The 9978-nt window shown below is 46.0% G+C and overlaps 1 protein-coding gene across 17 annotated transcripts in view; it reads left to right on the top strand.

Moving 5' to 3' along the window:
* The first annotated feature begins 6745 nt into the window (after nucleotides 1–6745).
* The window catches only part of PCBP2 (poly(rC) binding protein 2), a 29994-nt gene continuing 26761 nt past the window's right edge, over nucleotides 6746–9978 (top strand). For 8 of the 17 annotated variants that reach the window (XM_089481434.1, XM_089481404.1, XM_089481396.1 and 5 more), the window contains exon 1: nucleotides 6747–7057. The gene's annotated coding sequence lies outside the window, so the exon portion shown is untranslated. Of the gene's footprint in view, nucleotides 7058–9978 lie in introns of all 17 variants that reach the window. The other 9 variants (XM_089481480.1, XM_089481471.1, XM_089481464.1 and 6 more) reach the window with 4 other exon arrangements.

Genomic DNA, 9978 nt, shown 5'->3' with positions numbered 1-9978 from the left:
GTGTGGATTAAAAAGGCAAGGACCAGCCATATCACTCATTCTATTTAATGTGGGCCCCATTTATAAACTGTTCTAACTATAATAACGGGCAGCATGGTCCACCTCTTTTACAAAATAGCCTATTAGGGGAGTTGCTTGTGGACCAGCACTATATATAATTTGAGTGACTTTGGAGGATGTTGGGCTTTTGTGTTTGTTGCTACATTTATTGTGTGCATCTTCTGCTGATTTTTTAAAAACTTTCTGTAATGTTTCAAATGTTTTGTACAATTTATTTTTTCCAGAAGATATTTATACCTTGCCAAATCTGTGAAAAAAGGTGGAGCCATCTAAAATTAGAGAAGTGATGACAGAACAAAATTCCCTGTATTCTAACATATTGTAACTTAAAAGCTCCAGTGTAGCAAAGCATAGCAAAGCTTTGACTTCACACTACTATCAGGAAGGTAAAACAGAGTAAATTACAGATTTAAACTAGGTGTCAAGAACCTTCAGTGCTCCATAAACTGAAGAATCACTGCTCCTTTCATAGTTCACCATTAGCCAGAGTGGATGGGAAATGGACAGGGCCAGATTATCAATAATTCAATTGGCACAATTGCTCCAGGACCTTCATTCCCTAGTGGTTCAGATATGGCTTGCCTCCTCTGTCTTCTTCCCTACTCACTCTCTGAATCTCCCAGTGTTTCTGTGATCATTAAAATTGTGTGCACTACTTTAGTAATTTAGTAAAACTGCACCTAATCATGCTATTAGTCTCACAAAAGCTGTAGGGCTGAAAGTGGGTTTCCACATACAGACTTTATATTCCTTTTTGATGGACTATTTAATATTTCTACCACTACTCTTAGAATAAATCACCCATCTTCACAGGATGGGTCAATTCTAGGAGCTGTTTTAGAGAGTCATCCGTCTTAATTTGGCCTTGAAAATTTATTTCAGCAAACTATGGAGGGCCATAGGCTCCCCAGCCCTGAATTATACAGTTTTAAAGACCATTCTCATTCTAGGGGGAATTGTAATTCTATGAGTCTCTGAAAGGGAAGTATCACCACGCTTGCTAAACAACTTCCAAGCTGCTTCTGGGGAAGCCATGATAGATACACATTAAGAAGCATGTAGGTAGGGTACACATTATAAGCAATGTACACATTGCAAGCAACCAGAGTGACCAGATGTCCTAACTGTAAAAGAGGACAAAGCACCACAAAACGTAGGTCATTCAGTAAAACTGTCGGGCATTACAAAATAAAAGCTAAAAATACTAATACAAATGTAAATTCATGCTTCTTAGTGATGCTCAAAATGGAGGGCATTTTGAAATTCCACCTGGATAGAAGGATGAAATGTAGGACATGTCTTGGAAAATGAGGACATCTGGTCACCCTGCAAGCAATCAGCCTCTTGCTTTCAATGGGCCACTGTCTTCTTTCTACATCTTGGAACATGGTTCAATATACAAAGAATCACACATCCTCTGGATTGTGTTCTCTGGAACGTGTGTGTGACTTTAGACTTGGAAAAATGTGGATGATTTGCTGCTGTTGCCAAGTTTAACTAAAGTGGGCCTGCAAGGGGACTTTGTAGCACCTTTGAGACTAACCGTGCAAAAGAAGTTGTAGCATAAGTTTTCATAGACTTGGTCTACGTCCTCAGATGGACTGAGTGAACTGCTGCCCAGGAAGGACCTTTATAATGAGACTGTATGAATAGCCATAGAAATGAAAAACCTGTGGGTATGGTGATGAGGTGGCATGTTCAGCTTTAAATATGGCCATTGAGGGACAAAGGCAGGAGAAAAGATGTTGCCTGAGGCCAGGGTGGGCGGATGACCATATGAATGGTTGAGGGGGTTTGGGAATGTGGTGTGTGCAAGCTGGGAACCAGAAAGGAGATGCGATAAACTGGCTAAGACCATTCTTATGAGGCTGGGGTGTTAGCCAGGGTTACTATATGAGTAGTGTGCCAGGAAGCCATTGTGGACCTGTTCAATGTACAGTATAACCACCAACATAATAAGAGTTCAGCTTGACTGGATGTAAAGTCCTCTCTGTTCCAGCATCCTTTGCCCCCCAGAAGGGCCCACTATAGGAAGCTGAGCAACAGCCCCTCTTCTGCAACTATCAGTATCCAGAGAAAGTATGGTGTGCTTCAATCTGAAGAATAAGTAGCCATTGACAGACTTCAATGCTTCCAGCTTTTGCCTATAGCAGTGATAGTGAACCTTTTAGAGGCCGAGTGCCCAAACTGCAACCCAAAACCCACTTATTTATTGCAAAGTGCCATGTCCCTCTGGCTTTCTAGTGACAAACTCTGGCAAACTCTGTGCTGGGGCAATGGCACATGTGCCCACAGAGAGGGCTCTGAGTGCCACGTCTGGCACGCGTGCCATTGGTTCGCCATCACTGGCCTATAGAATAGAGGTAACCTCCTTGACACTGTAGCCTAAGTGAACTCTTTACTGGTGCCCAGCCCAGGAACTCTTAAGTTGTTGCTAGTTCCAACCTGAACATTTAGAAAGCAGAGTAAGTACTTATTGGGCAGAAGGATGTCTGCAGTAACTATGACAGAATTCATTGCAAAGTGATTTGAAACAACTCTTTTCTTCTAGCTTCAAAAAGTAAAAATGAAAACTGAACTAATCGAAACTACCCTGTAACATGCTCCCTGTACCCCCAATTAAGACTGAAATAGCAATTGCTAGTCCCAGGAAGAGTAGATCCAATGAATCAATTGCTAAATGGCAAGTCAACATTTATGTGAATGCCATTTATTAAATGGATTTACTCCAGTTATGACTAGCAGTTGGTTGTGGGCTTTTGGCTCAAATGCTTACATACACTTACTTCAGAACAAGCCTCTTTGTGGGACTTACTTCTGAATAATTTTGTATCGGAATGGGTTGTTATTTAAAAGTGAGCATGGCTAACATTGCTTCTTAAGCATAGTTTCAGAAATGAATTTGTGTAGAATTCTCAGAGAAGGGGTTCACAGGTCGTCTGCTACCCAGATGTTAACTAACATTAGTTTTCTTGATGATAGTCGCTTTATTGTGGAATTCACTCTGCCGAAAGGCCTATCCTGTTTGCTGCTTTACTGCATTTCGGAAAGAGTGCAAAGATATAGCTATTGCTTAAATTACTTTTGCCTCTTGACTTTTATTTTGAAATATTTTACATTCACACAGACATTGAAAGCAATGGCTTACACTTACATATTGGAATACGTTCGCCCTTCTCGGTCTAGCTGTCTTTAGGGATAATTTTTATCTGCTCACCTTGCAGACATATGCAACCTCTTTTCTGCAAAAGGGATGGTGAAAAGAGAGGGTCTACAGTTGTATCCTTAAATAGCTTAATGTTCTTGTGAGAATAAATTAGCAAGTTAAAACAACACTAGCAGTGCAGCAACTGCTTGTGAGAGTTAACACCTATTAAAATAAGGGAAGCTATTCACACTTATCTACCATTATTTGTTTAAAGCCATTATTACTCCCTACCCCTGGATTTCTACATATTCACTGCAGGGATGGTGTAATAAAGCATCCCAAGTGGCATTAACTTTATGCATTCTTTCCCTCTGCACACAAATAGCCATAATTTAGGGGGAAAGATGTGTACAACAGCATTGGCAATGGCCACACATAGATGTCTATTTCGCTGCTGTTGCGCATTAGGGAGATATTCAGTACACCAGGGGAATGAAGCGTTTCTTTGCTGCTTCCAAAAGAACCTCCTGATCACTCCCTACAAACATCTTTAAGCCCAAGCAATTGTAGAGCAAGCTTTTATGAATTAGAAACTACTTCATGAGATGCAAGCTCTTGGTTATTGAACCACTTACTTTGAACCAAATGGGAATTTGGTTCATTGTGTTATGAACAGACTTAGGCTGCATCTGCACAGCAGAAATAATGCAGTTTGACATTGCTTTAATTGCCATGGCTCAATGCTATGGAATAACATGATATATAGTTTGTTGGGGCACCAGTTCAGAGAGAGTGGCTTCTCTTGGCAGGCCTGCTGCTTGGCAAAACCTTTCCTTCTAAAAATTAACCACCAGTAAGCCAGCTCTCCCCTTTCCACATAGCCACCAGGAAAGCTCTTTCCCACTGAAGCTTAAGCAAAAGCCCAGCATCTTTCAGGAGCACTGGAAAATGGGAGGATTATACTTTTACCCTGTTATATTTTAATAGACAATTCTTTAATTTGGCTTTTTACTCATATTACATCTTCCAAGCCTCTGGGAAGGCTATATATTGTTATTGTAGTTGCTGTGCACCTTTAAGTCCTTTAGAAGTTATGGCGACCCTATCATGGGGTTTTCTTGGCAAGATTTGTTCAGAGGAAGTTTGCCTTTGCCTTCCTCTGAGGCTGAGAGTGTGACTTGCCCAAAGTCACCCAACGACGGGGATTTGAAACCTGGCCTCCAGGGTCCTAGTCCAAAACCCAAACCACACTGGCTCTCTACATGGATACAGAAGCTATTAAAAATCAGGAGGGCACATTTCTGATATGGAAGCCAGCCTCTTTCTTTCTGGCACATTTCTGGAGGTACACATCTTCACATAGTTATTAAATTCCAGCATATCATGTGGATGAAAACTGTATATGGGAATCTTTACTAGAATATTGTAAAAAAAAAGATGGGCAATATAAATAACTCGTAAAGAAGGTATAAATTAATGTAGGTTTAAGAAGAAAAATGTCGTAAAGAAGGTATAAATTAATGTAAGTGTAAGAAGAAGAATGTTTTTGTAATTATGAAGTGAAAAGATTAAAACAATGCACAGTTTTAGCAAATGTCTAGAAAAATACTTGGAGGATGTGAGATAAAGAAATGAGAATTGAGAAATAATATATCTAGGCTGTAAATAAGCTTTAGCAACAACAGCAAGAAACAAAATTGAGGAGGGGAAGGGAAGAGATTATGAGATTTATATGGAAGAGGGTGTTATTGAAATTGGTGTCTCTTTTTAAAAAAATATAAATATATATTTAATAAAGATCATATATATATATATATATATATATATATATATATAATCCAGCATATATAATGGGGCTTACTCTAAGACACAACATCATAGCAACCACTTAGCAAAAAAGCCTTGTTATGCTCAATATGAACATGAAAGAGCCTTTGCATTGGAAGAGGATCTTGTGAGGAGGTACAAGGACAAGATCCTAAACTGTAAAGATACCAATCTGAACACCAAAGTGAGGCTCATCCAAACCATCATATTCCACATCAGTATGTATGGATGCAAGAGTTGGATAGTCAAGAAAGAGGAGGGGGGGGGATCAAGTCATTTGGGGTGTGGTGCTGGAGAAGAGAGCTGAGGATCCCACGGACAGCCAAAAAGACAAACAAATGGGTCCTGAACAGATCAAGCCGGAAACCTCCCTGGGCGCTGAGATGACAGAACTGAGGCTGTTGTACTTGGGATGCATTATGAGAAGGCATGACTCATTAGAAAAGACAATAATGCTAGGAAAGGTGGAGGGAAGCAGAAGGAGAGGAAGGCCGTATACTAGATGGATGGACTCTATTAAAGAGGTCATGGGTATGACTCTGCAGGACCTGAGCAGAGCAGTGGAGGACAGGGAGTCCTGGCAGTATCTCATCCACACTCAAGTCAACTCAGATAGTTAACAACAACAGCAACAAGGTTTTGTGGCCAGGCATTAAGTAGCGTCCTTAAGCAGGCTGTGAATGGGGAAAACACTTGTCTCAGTGTCTCCAAAATACAGACACACATTGAGCCTTCTCTAGGACCTGTCCACATTTACTTGGTCTTGCCAAACTCGCATGGAAGCGATTGCAATCTTCCTTATCTCTTGCTCAGTCAAGCCAAAGTGTAACAGAGAGAGGCTCAAAACACACACACACAGCGAGGCAGATTAGTCACACACAAAATTTAGGGCTAACCAAAAAGGCACAACCTATACGACGCAAGGTTTTGAAGCATCGCTGGCTTCTTCGTTGGACAAAGGTGTTTAAAAGTAAGTTATACGCTTTTAATTAATCATATCCTGCCTCTCTCTCCACAAGGTGTTCAGTTATAGGCCTAAAGTTTTTTGTGAAACTGTTGTTGTGTCGATACACACTTTTGTGGATTTGTTGTTATTGCTGTTGTGTGCCTTTCAAGTGGTTCCAGACTTCTGGTGACCCTAGATTGGTTCGGAGGGGGTTTGCCATTGCCCTCCTCTGAGGCCCAGAGTGTGACTTCTGCCCAAGGGTCACTGGGGGACTGAGCTGGGATTCGAACCCAGGCCTCCAGAGTCACAGTCAGGCTTTTTTGTGGACGTTGCCTTGTTGTGTGACTATTGGATGTTACTGTATGTTCCACTTCCACACAAGAGCCACCTGATCCAATGGAGGCGGCCATTCTGCTTTGTGGGTTTTGCCTGCTGCTCCTGCTGCTGCTGCTGCTGTGCTTTCTTTCCCGCAGGGCCCTGCTTCTTCCTGCTGGGAGGGAGATGGCCGCCTCCTTTCTTCCTCCGCTCCCTCACTGGAAGCCACCACCACGCTGCTTCTGGAGGACTCCGAAGCAACCGGCCTCAAGGGGGACTCTCGCTCCTCCGACCGTGGGGACGCTCTAGCCCGAGCCCTGCCTCGGCTCAACGGTGTCTCCTCTCTATGGTCTGCCTGGCAGCGGAGCTCTCACAGGGCTGCTCTAGCCCCGCCCCCTCTATGGTCCTAGGCCCGCCTTCCAGAGGGAAAGGAGGAGGAGACGGGAGGGATTCGCATCACTTCCGGGTCAAGGCGGGGTTGAAATCGCCCCGCTCTCCAGCTCCCCCTCCCAGACCCGCCGAGGCCGCCGCCGTAAGAGCAGCTGCCGCAGCCCCTTCCCGCTGCCCTCGCCCTCCTCCCGCCGCCGCCATCCCGCCCGCCCGCCCCGGCTCTCTCCTCCTCCCCTCCCCCCGCCCCGCTCCCTCCGCCCGCCCCGGAGACCCGAGCACCGCCCGCCCTCCCTCCTCCCGCTCCCCCAGTCCCGTCCCCTTCCCCCAAACGCAGCCAGGGAACGCGCGGCCGGGCCCACACACCCCGCCAGGTAAGGGCCTCGCAGACACCCATCCACCCCCCAGCCCATAATAATAAGTTTTTATTTCCCTTCCTTCTCCTTCCCAAAATCCCCGGCCTCGGGTAGCTCCTCTCTGCCGCCGACCCTGCCCCGAGAGCCCGACCGCGCCGCTACGCGAGGCCGTGGATGCGCTCGCGGCCTAGTGAGGCCTGGTGTGCGTGTGCGAGGCGGCCGCGCGCGAGGGCGCGCACGCGCAGTGTGGAGCGCGCGAGAGAGAAAAGGGGAGGGGTGATGGGGGAGGGGGCGCTGTGTGGGCCCCGTGGGGGCGAAGGAGAGGCTGCGGAGGCCGCAGTGGGCCCGAGCGGGGGGGCGCGTGTGCTGTTGCTGCGTCACATTGGGCGGGATCGAGGCCCTGGCCGCGCGCGCCAAGGAAGGGAGGAAGGAAGGGAAGGGGGAGGGGGCGCGCGCGAGAGAGTGAGGTAAGGGGCGGAGCCTCTGTTCTGGGAGGGAGGGAGGAGGAGGAGGAGAGGGTGACGCGAGCAGAGGAGGAGGAGGAGGGCGCCCGCCCGCACCAAAAGCCCAGGCTCGGGCGGGCGCGATTTTTTTTGCAGGGCAGGAGGAAGAAGAGCGTCCTAGTTGGCGTCGTGTGTTGCTTCAAAACGCCTCCCTCCCTTTAATTTTTATTCTCTCTTTCCTTTTCCACCCCTTTCCTTCCTTTCTGTTTTTGCTGTTTCTTATTAGTTGTTTGTTTTTTTGGGAACGTCTCCCGACAGGCATATACATAGAATCCTACAGCCGGAAGAGGCACCCCAAGGGCCATCCACTCCAACTCCATTACGCCATCAGAGCACCCCCGAGTGAAGGCCATCCAGCCTCTGTTTTCACAAACCTCCAAAGGAGGGGACTCTTCATATAGACCAGGGGTAGGCAACCTGTGGGCCGGATGCGGCCCGGCAAGGCCTTGAGACCGGCCCCAGCCCGGTCCTGCTGCCAATTGCCGCCGGAGCCTTTGGCCTCTCGCGTGAGGGCGTGGGCCCTTTGGCCTATCAGGAGGAGGCGGGCAAGGGGGGGCAAGCGGCAGGCAAGAGGGGCAGTTGTCTATAGAAGCCTCTGAAACATGAATTTATATTAACATTTTTTAAAAAATCAGCAAATTTTTTAGCATGTCCTCCATTTGACATTTTTGTCCTACATTTCTCCCGGTTTATTTATTTAATTTTTCAAAAAAATTATTTAATTATTTATTTTTTGGCTTCGGCCCCCCAGTTGTCTGAGGGACAGCAACCTGGCCCCCGGCTCAAAAAGGTTGCCTACCCCTGATATAGACCGTAGCAACTTCTGAACCGTTCTGGTGAAACTTGACATTCGTAAAGTCAGAGAGTTGGAAGAGACCCCAAGAAGGGCCCTGATCCAGTCCAACCCCATCCTGCCATGCAGGAAATCACAATCAAAGCATCCCTGACAGATGACCATCCAGCCTCTGTTTGAAGACCTCTAAGGAAGGAGACTCCACTACATTTTGAGGGACTGTGTTCCACTGTCAAACAGCCCTTATTGTCAGGAAGTTCCTCCTAATGTTGAGCTGGAATCTCTTTTTCTGCAGCTTGCATCCATTGCTCTAGATCCTGTTCTCTGGAGCAGCAGGAAACAAGCTTTCCCCGTCCTCAGCATTTAGACAGGGTTACCATGTCACCTCTTAAGCTTCTCTTCTTCAGGTTAAACATACACAGCTTCCTAAGTCTCTCCTCACAGGGCTTTATGATTTCCAGACCTCAGTTAACAAAGCTGCTCACAGTGAATCCTCTTTTTATTCAGTGTTTTTACACCCACTGAGGCTCTTAGTGGTTTGAATGTTATACTACGACTCTGGAGGTCAGGGTTTGAATCCCCATTTGGCCATGAAAAACCCACTAGTTGACCTTGGGCAAATCATATGCGCTCAACCCCAGGGGAAGGCACGGCAAACCTCTGAACAAATCTTGCCAAGAAACCCCCATGGTAGGTTTGCCTTAGGGTCCCCATAAGTCAGAAATGACTTGGAGGCACACAATAGCAACGACTTTAGGTAGAACAGGAATCATTTGAAGAACTTTGGAACGGGCACAATAGCACCCCAAATCCACAAAACAGGGGAACCTTTTATGGAACCAATAAAATACTTTTTATTGGGCCAACCAAACTGCACCAGATACATGTTGCAAGCTTTCGAAGCTCGACAGGCTTCTTCATCATGCAAAGGAGTTAAGATTTATCATGCAGGAAGGGAAAAAATTATGACCCAACCCAAGTTGCAAGCTTTCAAAGCTCCACTGGCTTCTTTGTCAGTGAAAGGGGTAAAAAAATCATCCAGGCGAAGGGGGGGAAATGACTGTTAGTCCCAAGACTGCAACCCCCCCCCCCCCCCCAAGATATGGCTGTTTTCAGTTCAGATGCTACTAGAAGGAAATCCACGCAGGCTGGTCCCTCCTCCTGGCCATCTGGGAAATCCAGGAAATAACTTTTTAAAAATTAGATTAGCAAGACAAAAAGATGCTCCTCTTCAGATGCACATTGCCTTCCTTTCACATCAGTAAGAAAAACAAAAAAATGAAACCTCCCCCCCATTGTTTGAAAACTAGGCCCCATACAGACAGGCCAAAATAAAACTGCTTCGGGTCACTTTGGAGGTATGTTGTGTAAATGATGCATGCGTCCTACAAGGCCAGAAGCCATGGCAAGGCCATGTTCCAGTCCTAAAGACTGGAGCATGGCTTTGGCACAGCTTTTGGACTCTTAGCTGCATGCATCATTTAAACAACATACCTCCAAAGTGATGTGAAGCAGCTTTATTTTGGTCTGTCTGTATGGGGCCTTAGTTTTAGATAAAATGGTTTGGAATTCTCCCTCTTCTGTACAAATGTTTGGGTCTGGGCTATTGGCCAATTCTCCCTTGCTCTTCCAAAAGCTCTGAG

Source organism: Sceloporus occidentalis, unplaced genomic scaffold, assembly GCF_023333645.1.
Source record: "Sceloporus occidentalis isolate IW3139 unplaced genomic scaffold, rSceOcc1.0.p SCAF_1, whole genome shotgun sequence".
Taxonomy (NCBI): domain Eukaryota; kingdom Metazoa; phylum Chordata; class Lepidosauria; order Squamata; family Phrynosomatidae; genus Sceloporus; species Sceloporus occidentalis.
Note: the sequence above shows the minus strand (reverse complement) of the source record. Positions and strands in the feature narration are given on the sequence as shown.